The sequence below is a fragment of the Physeter macrocephalus genome, chromosome 21, assembly GCF_002837175.3.
Source record: "Physeter macrocephalus isolate SW-GA chromosome 21, ASM283717v5, whole genome shotgun sequence".
NCBI lineage: Eukaryota > Metazoa > Chordata > Mammalia > Artiodactyla > Physeteridae > Physeter > Physeter macrocephalus.
The window spans coordinates 20535748-20548966 of record NC_041234.1 but is presented as its reverse complement, the minus strand read 5'-3'; the positions used below and the strand labels follow the sequence as shown (position 1 = coordinate 20548966).

The window sequence follows — 13219 nt, the reverse complement described above, 5'->3', positions numbered from 1 at the left end:
TATAAGTATAACTGATTCACTTTGTTGTAAAGCAAAAACTAACACACCATTGTAAAGCAATTATACTCCAATAAAGATGTTAAAAATAATAAAAATAATAAAATAAAATAAAATTGTAAAAACAAAAACAAAGAAACAAACAAAAAGCTATGTCTAGGCATGTTATATTCAAACTGCAAAAAATCAAAGACAAAAAAATCTGGAAAGAAGCTTAAGGGGGAGAAAAATAACTTACCTATAGAGGAACAAAGGTAAGTTGATCCTTGAATAACCTGGGTTTGAACTGCCCAGGCTCATTTATATGCAGATATTTTTCAATAGTAAATACTGAAGTACTACACGGCCCATGGTTGGTTGATTTTGCAGATGCAGAGGATGCAGATGCAGAGGGATGACTGTAAGTTATACTCACTTGGATTAACCCCCACATTGTGCAAGGCTTAACCGTACATCTGAGTTTCCCTCAGAAACCAAGCAAGCAAGAAGGGAGTGAAGGGAAGTATTTACAGTGTTGAGATTTTAAAAATCCACCAATTCAGAATTTTGTACCCTGAGAAATTATCTTTCAAAAGGAAAGGAGAAATAAAGACTTTCTCAGACAAACAAAAACTGAGGAAACTTTTAGCCAGTAGATCTGCCTGACAAGATATGTTAAAAGAAGTTCTTCAGAGAGAAGGAAAATAATATAGGTCAGAAATAAGGATCTACATAAAGAAAGGAAGACCATCAAAAAATGAATAACTAGGGCTTCCCTGGTGGCGCAGTGGTTGAGAGTCCGCCTGCCAATGCAGGGACGCAGGTTCATGCCCCGGTCCAGGAGGATCTCACTTGCCGTGGAGCGGCTGGGCCCGTGAGCCATGGCCGCTGGGCCTGTGTGTCCAGAGCCTGTGCTCCGCAACGGGAGAGGCCACAACAGCGAGAGGCCTATGTACCACAAAAAAAAAAAAAAAAAAAAGAATAACAAAGGTAATATAAAAACTTTTATTTTTCTTATTCTTAAATGATCTAAAAGATAACAATTTGTTGAACATAATAGAAACAATGTATTCAATTATGAATGCTTATATATGTAATATGTTTTTGTACAAGTGAAATGAATGATAATAATGATACAAGGAATAGGAGGGAGGAATTTGGAATATTTTGTTATTATATAGTACTTGTATTACCCACAAAGTGATACAGTATTATTTGAAAGTGGAATTGGATTAGTTGGAAATGTATATTTAGCAAATGCTAGGGCAACCATTAAAAAGTTTTTTAAAAAAGCATAATTGATAAACTAACAAATGAGAGAAAATGGAATCGTATAAAGTGCTCAATTAAAACCACAAAAAGGCAGAAAAAGTATGAAAGACAAAAACAGGAACAAAGAACAAGGGCAACAAATAGAAAACAGTAACAAATATGGTAGTTATTAATCCAACTATATCAATAATCCCTTTAAAATGTCAATGATCTAAATATCCCAATGAAAAGACAGATTGTCAGAGAGGATGAAAAAAACAAAACCAAAATATATGTTGTCTACAACAGGGGTCCCCAACTCCCAGGCTGCAGACCAGTACTGGTCCGTGGCCTATTAGGAACCAGGCCGCACAGCAGGAGGTGAGTGGTGGGCAAGTGAGCGAAGCTGCATCTGCCGCTCCCCGTCACTCGCATTACCACCTGAACCGTCATCCTCCTCTCACCCCTGTCCGTGGAAAAATTGTCTTCCACGAAACCGGTCCCTGATACCAAAAAGGTTGGGGACCGCTGGTCTACAAGAAACTCATTTTATTATTTTTTTTTTAACTTTTTACTTTATATTGAGTATCACTGATTAACAATGTTGTGATAGTTTGAGGTGCACAGCAAAATGACTCAGCCATACATATGCATGTATCCATTCTCCCCCAAACTCCCCTCCCATCCAGGCTGCAACATTGAGCAGAGTTCCCTGTGCTATACAGAAGGTCTTTGTTGGTTATCTATTTTAAAGATAGCAGTTTGTACCTGTCAATCCCAAACTCCCTAATTAACCCTTTCCCTTACTCTTCACCCCCCCGCCGGGGAACCGTATGTTCTATCTCTAAGTCTGTGAGTCTGTTTCTGTTTTGTAAATAAGTTCATTTGTATAATTTCTTTTTAGATTCTACATATATGCGATATCATAGGATGTTTCTCTTTCTCTGTCTGACTTACTTCACTCAGTATGACAATCTCTAGGTCCATCCACGTTGCTGCAAATGGCATTATTCAGAAACCCATTTTAAATATAAAGACACATATAGATGAAAAGTAAAGGCATAGAGAAAGATATACCATGCTAGTAATTAATCAAAAGAAAGCAGAAGCAGCTGTATCAATTTCAGACAGAGCTACTTCAGGGCAAGGAAAGTTGTCAGCGATAAGAGGATAATACCATAACATAATGATAAAGGGGTCGATCCTCCAAGAAGACATAACAATCCTCAATGTGCATGCACATAACAACAAAGTGTTAAAATATATTTGACAAAACCTGACAGAACTGCAAGGAAAAGCAGATGAATCACCTATTATAGTTGCAGACTTTAACACTCCTCTAACAGAAATGGACAGATCCAGCAGGCAGAAATTCAGTAGGTACATAGTCAAACCCTACAGCACCATCAATCAATTGGATATAATTGATACCTAAAGACTACTTCATCCAACAACAGCAGAATTCACAATTTTCTCTAGCTTGATGGAATATGCACCAAAATAAACCACATTCTGGAACATAAAACACAACTTTAACAAATTTAAAAGAATAGAAATCATACAGCGTCTGCTCTCAGACCACAATGGAATTACACTAGAAATCAATTAACAGTAAGATAATTGCAAAATCCCAAAATATATTCTGATTAAACAACTCACTTCTAAACAACACATGGGTCAATGAAGAACTCTCAAAATAAATTTTAAAATATTTTGAACTAAATGAAAATGAAAATGCAACTTACCAGACGCTATGGAATGCAGTGAAAGCAGTGCTTAGAGGGAAATTTATAGCATTGAATGCATATATTAAAAAAGAAGAAAGATCTAAAATTAACAATCTAAGGTTCCACCTTAGGAAGCCAGAAAAGAGCAAATTAAATTCAAAGTAAGCAAAAGAAGAGAAGTAATAAAAATTATAGCAGATATCAATGAAATTGAAAACAAGAAATCAACAGAGAAAGTAAAACCTAAACCTGATTCTTTGAAAAGATCTTTAAAATTGGTAAACTTCTCGCCAAGCTAAGAAAAAAAAAGACGAATTACAATATGATGATGAAATAAACGACATCACAACAGATCGCATGGAGACATTAAAAGGTTAATAAAAAATTATTATGAACAAATCCATGCCCACAAATTTTATAACCTAGATTAAACAAACCAATTCCCTGAAAGAGTCCATCTGCCAAAACTTACACAAGAATAGACAGTATGAATAGGCCTATATATATTAAAGAAATTAAATCAAAAATTAATAACCTTCCAAAACAGAGAGCAACAGGCCCAGATGGGCTCACTTGAGAATTCTATCAAACCCCTAAGGAGAAATTATATCAATTTTCTACAATCTCTTCCAGAAGACAGAAACCAAACCAAGGGAATACTTCCTAACTCATGAGGCCAGAATTACCCTAATACCAAAACCAAAGACATTATAGGAAAATAAAACTACAGACTAGTATCTCTCATGAACATACATGCAAAAATCCTCAAGAAAAGATTAGCAAATCAAATGCAACAATGTATAAAAAAGATTACACACCATAACCAAGAGAGATTTATCCCATGTATGCAAGGCTGATTCAACATTTGAAGATCAAGTAATGTAATCCATCATATCAATAGGCTAAAGAAGAAAAATAACATGATCTTATCAGTAGATGCAGAAAAAGGACATGACAAAATCCAACACCTATTCATGATTAAGAACACTCAGAAAATTAAGAATAGAGGGGAACTTCCTCAATGTGTTAAGGATATCTACAAACAACCTACAGCTAACATCATACTTAATAAGAAGAAACTCCAAGCTTTCCAACTAAGATAAGGAACAAAGAAATAATGTCCCCTTTCACCACTCCCTTCCAAGTTATACAGACTGGTAAGTAAGAAATCAAATGTTCACAGATGGCATTATCATCAATGTAGAAAATCCAAAAGAATCAACAATAACAAAAAACCTCCTGGAACTAATAAGCAATGATAGAAATGTTGCAAGATACAATATTAATATGCAAAAGTCAATCAATTTCCTATATACCAGCAATAAATAAGTGGAATTTGAAATTTAAAATATATTACCATTTACATTAGCACTCCCCCCCCCAAAATGAATTACTTATGTATAAATCTAAAAAATTTGTACAAAATCTATATGAGGAAAATTCCTCATAATTGTGACAAAAGATTTCAAAGAACTAAATAAATGGAGAATTATTCCATGTTCATGGATAGAAAGACTCAATAGTGTCAGTTTTTCCCAAGTTGATCAATAGATTCAACATAATCTCAGTCAAAATCTAGCAAGTTATTTTGTGGATATCAACAAACTTATTCCAAAATTTATATGGAGAGGCAAAAGACCTAAAAGAGTCAACTCAACACTGAAGGAGAACAATGTCAGAAGACTGACTCGACCCCATTTACAGAATTACAATAAAGGTACAGTAATCAAGAGACTGTGGTATTGAGAAAGAACACAAATAGATCAATGAAATAAAACAGACAGCCCAGAAAAAAGACCCAAATAAATATGGTCAAATGATTTTTAACAAAGGAACAAAGGCAACATAATGGGGCAAAGATAGTCTTTTCACCAAATGGTGCTATAACAACTGAACATCCACCTACAAAGAAAAAAAAATGAATCTAGACACAGACTTTACACCCTTCACAAAATTTAACTCAAAATGGATCAAAGACCAAATGTAAAATACAAAACTATAAAACTCCTGGAAGATAACATAGGAGAAAACCTAATTGGCCTTGGATATGGCAATGACATTTAGATACAGCACTAAAGGCATGATCTGTGGAAGAAATAAATTGATAAGCTGGATTTCATTAAAATTAAAAACTTCTGCTCTGTGAAAGACAATGTTAAAAGGATGAGAAGACAAGCCACAGTCTGAGAGGAAATACTTGCAAAATAGACATCTGATAAAGGAGTGTTATCCAAAATATACCAAAAAACTCTTAAAACTCAGTAAGAAAATTAAGTCTGATTTTAAAAATGGGCAAAAGATCTGAACAGACACCTCAAGAAAGAAAAAATACAGATGGCAAGTAAGCATATGAAAAGATGTTTAATATCTTATATCATTGGTGAATTCCAAATTAAAGCAATGAGATATTACTACACACCTATTTGAATGACCAAAATCCAAAACACTGAAAAAACCAAATGCTAGTGAAGATGTGGAGCAACATGAATTCTCATCCATTGTAGGTGGAGATGCAAAATGGTACAGCCACTTTGGAATACAAACTGGCAGTTTCTTACAAAGTTAAACATACTCTTATCATATGATCCAGCAATTGCGTCCACAAAAAAACCTACACATAGATGTTTACAGCAGCTTTATTCACAATTGCCAAAACTTGGAAGCAACCAAGATGTCCTTCAGTAAGTTAACAGATAAATTGTGATACCTCCAGACAATTGAATATTATTCAGCACTGAAAAGAAATGAGCTATCAAGCCATGAAAAGACATGGAGGAAAGTAATGCATATTGCTACAAGAAAGAAGCCAATGTAAAACGTTCACATACTGTGGAATTCCAATGATATGACATTCTAGAAAAGGTATGGAAACAGTAAGAAGACCAGGGTTGCCAGGGATCAACAGGCAGAGCACAGAGGATTTTTAAGGCAGCAAAACTATTCTGTATGATGTTACAGTGGTAGATGCATGTCATTAAACATTTATCCAAACCCACACAATGTACAACACCAAGAGTGAACTCTAATGTAAACTATGGACTTTAGGTGATAATGATATGTCAGTGCAGGTTCACTGCTTATAACAAAGGTACCACTATGTTGCAGGATGTTCATAGTGGAAGAGTTCGTGTGTGTTTGGGGGTATATGGGAACTCTGTATTTTCTGCTCAATTTTGCTGTGAACCTAAAATGCTCTAAAAAACCATTAATGTTTTTAAAGCAAAGGAGTAACCCCTTCTCTTTCCCTGTAATGATCTGCTCCATTCCCAGAGCCTTCTGTCCACCCATGCCACTCTCCTGAATTCCACCTGGATATCAAACAGTCATCTCAGACTCAGCATGCCTAGTACTGAATTCTTGGTCTTCCTTCTCTCAAATTTTCTTTTCCAACAATCTTCCATATCTCACTAAATGGCTACTCCATCGTTCTAGTTGTTCAAAATCCTCGGTGTCATCCCTGACTCATGCTTTGTCACATTCCCCTTCCAATTCCACTTCCAATAAGTGAGCAGGAAATCTGATCACTTATCATACCTCCAGCATTATACTGTCTCGGTCCGAGCCACCACAACCTCTCCTCGAATTGGTCTCTTCTGTTCTTGCTCCCTTTACAATCTATTCTCCACAAAGCACTCAGATTGATCCTTGCAAAAAAGAAATCAGATCACATCATTTCACTCTTCAAACGCTGCATGGCTTTCCTTCTCACTCAATAACCTTAATGTCCTCTCACAATGAGCTGAATAGCCCTACATGCTCTTCCCACCCTCCAACACACCTTCTTACTTATCTGACCCTGTTTCTTATTATTCATCCCTACTCATTCATGATACTCTAACCACAAGGACTGTTTTGTGATTCCTAGCAAAAAGGTCTCAAAAAGGTACCACCTCAGGACCTCTATACTTGCTGTTCTCTGTGCCCAGAAAGCTCTTCCTCCAAATAAATGGTTTTCTCATCTCTTAAAAGTCTTTGCTGACAGCGAAGTCTTCCCTAATCACCACCCTCCAACAGACTCTGTTCACCTATTGGTGAATACCTATAGATACTCCACTATTCACTTTCCTTACTTTGTATTTCTCCAAAGAATGCAACACTTTATAACTTTACATACACACACACATATACGTATACGCGTATGTATGTATATATATATATACACAGAGAGAGAGAGAGAGAGAGAGCGCGCACATGCACACTTATATTTTATTTATTTATTTTATTATCTTCCTCCCTCAAATAGGATGTGAGCTCCTTGAGGACAGAAATTTCCAATAAAATACAAATATTTTATTCACTGCTGTATCTTAGTTCTTAGAACAATGCCTGGCAATTGAGAGGCACACAAACATTTGTTAAATAATAATCATATAAATACTTATGATATGTCATCTTATGGCAAGGGCTGGGGCAACAGCATTACAGCACAGCATGTCTAGACTTAATTTCAAAAAATTCTTCTAAATGAGAAAAGTTGTGAAAAAACACAACTGTGTAACCATTAGAGGTAGCTGGAGTAGCTGAACTGATTAGTTTTTTTACCAGCATTACTAACCTTGAAAAATCCATAGAGTTCATGGACTATTTAAGTTCCACTGAACAGTAGTGTGCAAACAACCTCCCTTAAGAAGTGTTCCTTCAACTTCTCCCCTCTCTACCTTTAGATTTATTTTTCTTCACTCATTCTTTTCCCCTCTATTCTCTTGGTGCCTGATTCTATTCCCTCCTGCCCTCTGGATCCAGTTCTCTATTTCATCAATTATATCCCCTTAGCATTACACCTTCAAACACTCCAGCAGGCTTTTTACCTCTTTTTACACATTCCTATTTTCTTGATCCCTTAAAATTCTCAAACTCCAGTTTTTTTCTTCCCTTCTCACTTCATCAACAATTTAGCAAAAACTTGGTTTATTTTCACTGCTTCTACTTCCTGACCATCACTGTTCAAAGAAGTGGTTCTTAACCAGGGTGTACATGAAAATCTCCTGGAATTTTTTCATGACCAGGTTCCACACTCTGAAATTCTGACTTGATGAGTTTGCATTGGGGGGAAGGGCACTAAACGTAAGTATGCTGGTGAAAACAACTCCCTAACAGAGTCTAATGCACACCCCAGATTAAGAACCATCACCTCAAATACCTGTCATATGTTTTTTCTGGTCATAATAATGATAATATTCCACCAACTGAGGAGTATAATTAAATCAACCCTCTGTATCTGACACACATGAAAAACAAACAAAAAGGCTCCTGGTCACCAAATCCAACTGTGTTCCCTTAGTTTTATCCTTTCCAAACTTTACAAGATATTTGGTACCACCAGCTTTAAGCACACGCTCCTCTCTTCGATAACTTTTTGGTCTTTTATTTTTTTGGTCTCCTTTCCTCCCTGCCAATTTGTCTTAATCCATCTAGATCAGTGCCTCTCAATGTGATCCAAGGGTCAGCAGCATCACTATCATTTGGAAACTTGTAAGAAATGAAAACTCCTCAGGCCCCATCCCAGACATCAGAAACTCTAGGGATGGGGCCCAGAAATCTACGTATTCTTGTGATTATTATGCATGCTGATGTTTGGGAACCACTGTGCTAAGCCACCTGTTTTAGAAATATGGGAGGAATCTACAATCACAGGACTGAAGCTCGAACAGAGTAGATGTCAATATATCCATATTTTGAAGTTAACTGCTAGTGAAATTATAGTACTTGTCATAAGAAATGGCAATTAGAAATAACGATAGCTACCATTATTAGGGCAATTAGTATGTGCTAGATATTGTGATAAGCTGTTAATACACTTGATTTCACTTATCAGGTGTTATAATTATCATTTTTACAGATGAGGAAACTGACGCTTAGAGAAAGATTTTTAACATCTTGCCTCCAAATTTCACGCCCTTGACCACCATATTATTGTCTCCTGCAAAGAGTGGGAAAGAAGGAGTCTTGGACAGAATCCTAAGAAGACTCAGTGGAAGTGACTGAGGTTGACTGGTCAAAGAATGAGAGGGAAAATCAGAAATAAGGGAGGAAGTCTAGGTGAGGAAAGTTTTAAGTAGGAAGTCTTAATCACAGTAGTTGGGATTTTTTTTTTTCAGTGAATCTACAGACCACAGAGGATGTAGAACTTTTTTAGAAAATGTTTTATGGTGGCTACTCATTCTCTCTGATTCCCAAGTTTTACTGACAAAAACCAGACACTAACTTGGAGTGTTTTGGGGGGAACAGTGGTTAATATTATATATATTTTTAAAAAGTGACATGAAGAAAAAGAGCTTTTACATACAGATGGAGAGGGGATAAATTAAGTGAGGGGAGAAACCTTACAAGTTTACTAAGAGCCAGAATAGGTTTTCTGCTTTGCAGGCACAGAAGCCTGGAGTAACCAAGTAGTCAATCCTGACTCATTTTTAAAACTAAAGTATCAATTTTCTTCACTTATAAGTTCAGTAAACATTTGCTCATGGTATTCTCTCCAATGGGTAAATCCAGCTACAAAAAGCTAGGTGTAGCGGTGATGAACTTGAGTGGTAAGGAGCAAGAAGAAGATAATCCCTGTTATGAGCCAGAGGTGACTACAAGGCCCGTGATGCTGGTGGAGTTAAGAGAACTGGCTGGCAGAAATAGGACAAGCCTGTTGAGGGCACTCTAAAGTGAAGAGACTCATTAGCCAAATACTCAAATCACCTTATGGTTTAGGAGGAGTATAATGCAATTAACTAGTCTCTCTAATTGGTCTAATAGGTTAGAGCTTCTTTAGTTACATTAGCTTTTGTAAAATACCATCTGGCCAGCTTAATCCGCTTACAAATTTCCTAAATTCCAGCAGCACCCTATTTGTGTCTTTCTACAAATGATTAATCTTCATTTCATGTTGACTTTTCACTTGTTTCAGTGTCAGAAGTTGACCTTTTAAAAGAATTGGCCTTTTTCTGTTGTCTATTTTGTCTATATCCGCAAAGCTTTTGCACCTCTTTTAGAAGGATAATCCACAGACTAATACATGGGAACGTATTTCCATACTTGTTTCTTACCCATATTCCAAATAATGTTGTTCAAATACTAAATATAATTTCAGCATTCTGAATTTCTTCCATTACCCCAAGAACTTCACGTGATACGAATTACTATCTTTCCAACAGCACTTATTAACATCTAACTGTATTCATTAGGCACTTAGTACCTACCCAGCAGCCCTAGGTACTGGGATAACACAGAAGACTGAGGTTCCAGTAGCAAGAGAGAAATAAGGCCAGTAGTATCAGTTTAGCAGAAAAGGGGGGTGACTAATTCATTCTGATGGATCTGGCAATTTTTCCAAGTGGTGAATTGGGCTGAGTCTGAAGGGATGAATGGGAGTTCATTAGCCACTGGAAAAGGGAAGTATCCCTAACACCTCCCTCCCCAAATCTGGTAATGTTAGTGGCATTTAACTTAAAATAACAGTAAAAGAAAGAATAAAATGACAATAACACAAGAAGAAACCGTGCTCACTTCATGATTTGGGGGTTGGAGGGGGGACTGAGCCTTTAAACACACTTCAGATCTGAAAGTAAATGTTTATAAAACAGGATTCACAATCGAGGGAAAGGGGTGGAGGAGGAAGAAGTTCAGTTTGTTTTATTGTATTAAGTTAAACAAATGAGTAAAAATATCAACATCTATGCTTGGGAACACATACTACTTTCCATAAAGATCCTAAGCTTGAAAATGAAAGCCTCAGAACCTTATCTAAAATTACAATATTTGCCCTGGTGTTTTATATCCCCAATATCATTTTTAAGGGTTCTAAAGTGAATCTGCTGAAGAACTTAGCAGCATCTACACACACACACACACACACACACACACACACACACACACACACACACACACACACATCCACTCTTGATTGAAACAATCAACCACACCCTAACCAACTTCCACTTACTCTGACTTACACACCTCCACATCCTTCAAAGTTTGGCTTAATTTATACTATGACTATCTCAAAGCATTAATTTAGCTCTAAGTTTTGACACTCCACCTCTTCATCCTTCCGTTCAATTATTTCCTCTTAAATTCCATTAGTTTCTCCTTTCTCCTTAAGGGACACTTAGAAACTACATCAACAGCACAATTACAAAACCAATGGCTGCAGCCAGTCTGAATACACACAGTAATTTCCACTCATATCCCTCTCAAGGCTGTTTCTACCACTGATCAAAATCAGCGGACCAGGAAGGAGGAAAAAGCTGAGCCAGGAGGGTTGTTCCCTTCCTTCCACTCCCCACAAGCCTGCCCCCCCCCGCTCCCCCTTCCCCCAGGGCCGCACCGCGACCTCGTGCGCCCCCCCCCCCCCCGACCCGCCCCCGCTGTCACCAGCCACTGCCTAGAAAACAGTCATAGCCTTTGTTAAAACGTCCATGAGCACAATGTATCAGAAGACGGACACATTCCCGGGGGCGGGGTGAAGAAAGTCACACGAATGCCACTCCCTCCTTGGCACAAGCTTGGGGCGACAGCCCACCTCCTCCAAATCCTCTCCCCCCGCGACGCGGAATGACAAGCCTGCCCCCCCCGCTCCCCCTTCCCCCAGGGCCGCACCGCGACCTCGTGCGCCCCCCCCTCCACCGACCCGCCCCCGCTGTCACCAGCCACTGCCTAGAAAACAGTCATAGCCTTTGTTAAAACGTCCATGAGCACAATGTATCAGAAGACGGACACATTCCCGGGGGCGGGGTGAAGAAAGTCACACGAATGCCACTCCCTCCTTGGCACAAGCTTGGGGCGACAGCCCACCTCCTCCAAATCCTCTCCCCCCGCGACGCGGAATGTTCCTGGCAACTCTGCACTCCGAGACGGCAGCGCGGGGGAAGGGACAGGCCTGGGACGCCCGCCGCTCAGGGGCACAAGCTGGGGTACTGAACTTGAAGCTGGGACACCCTCCAGCGCCCTTGGCGAGGCTCCCGGTTCTGCCAAGCCTGAGTCCGGACTTCCAGCCTCTGGAGCCCTTTCCTTCAATTTCTCCTCACACATACCCTCTCCCGCTCCCGCCACCACGCACTCAGCTCCCCACACGGCCGGGGCCGGACACTGTCCGGCAGCGCGGCCAGCCCCGCTGCCGCACGTCTGGCAGGTTTCTCCTTATGGGGCAGACGTCTCCCCGGGCCTCCACCCGCACACGCTCCGAACCCGCCCCGGACGCCCGCCCGAACCACGTTCCCCGGCTGCGAGCCCCGCGCCGCCACCGAACTCACCGCGCTCCCCGCGCCACTACTCCACGCTCTGCCAGCCGCCAACCGCGCCTGCGCCTTCCCGACGCCGCCGAGCCCAGGAGGAGCCAGGAGCAGACGGGAAGGGCGGTGGGAAGCGGCGGGGGCGGGGCCAGGGCGGAGTTAGGAAGGGGAGGGGTGGGGCCAGGCAGGGTGGGCAACAGAGGGGCGGGGCCTCCGCCGCCTAGGTTCGGCAGACTTAGCGCTCAGGGCGCCGCGTTAGAGCTTTCCACTCTTGAGATCTGTTATAAGTAACACTGGCAAGAGAAGTCGTCGAGGCCTCTGGGTGCACCCCACGCACATTCACACTCCAGAAGGCCCAGCTTGGCGCGGGGCCAAGCTAGCCAGCCCCCTGCGTGAGCACGCTTCTCCCTGGACCCACCCTAGATCCTCGCGAGCCTTTCACCCTTTTACATGCCTACCTCCCCACACACTATTCCGCCCACTGGCCTCTCTCCTCATCGCGCGCTGTCCTCAGCCCATGGTAAGCGGCATGGAAAATTCTCACCCACAAACCGCCTGTGCAGGGCACCCTAGTTAACATGTCTCTGCTGTGTGAGCCCAGACGTGGTTGGTGACATTCCAACCGTTGCCCACTGTTACAGTTCAGCCCTTTCCCTGAGAACAAACTCTTCTGCTGTTCTGGCCTTTTTGCTGACAACATCTGCTTTTTCTTTAAAAAAAAAAAAAAAAAAAAAAAAAAAGTCTTGAACAAACCTACCCGAATATCTTGGGGAGAAGAACACATGTTGTCAAATAAGACCCATTATTGACCCTGCTTTTTAGGGAGCTACCTCAGAATTTGAGCCTTCTTAAAAGCCCCTCTGAGAAACAGAATATTCAGCCTGTGTTGTCCTGTGAATTTTGCTCTATTGGTTTCAGGTTTTCTGGCAGTTAGCATTTTAAGAAGCCTAACTTGATTATTATTCCATGCTGCATGCGTGCTTAGTTTTAAGTTCTGTACTTTTCTGTTTAAAATCTGGTAAGCTGTGGTATCTCACATGCCTTCAG

At 40.1% G+C, this 13219-nt stretch overlaps 1 protein-coding gene across 3 annotated transcripts in view; it reads right to left on the bottom strand.

Annotated features, from left to right (window-relative positions):
- The window catches only part of PRRG1 (proline rich and Gla domain 1), a 159643-nt gene extending 147357 nt beyond the window's left edge, over positions 1-12286 (bottom strand). The window contains exon 1 of one of the 3 annotated variants that reach the window (XM_024117663.3): positions 12194-12286. The gene's annotated coding sequence lies outside the window, so the exon portion shown is untranslated. The remainder of the gene's footprint in view (positions 1-12193) is intronic. The other 2 variants (XM_055081684.1, XM_007121417.4) reach the window with 2 other exon arrangements.
- Positions 12287-13219: the final 933 nt, after the last annotated feature.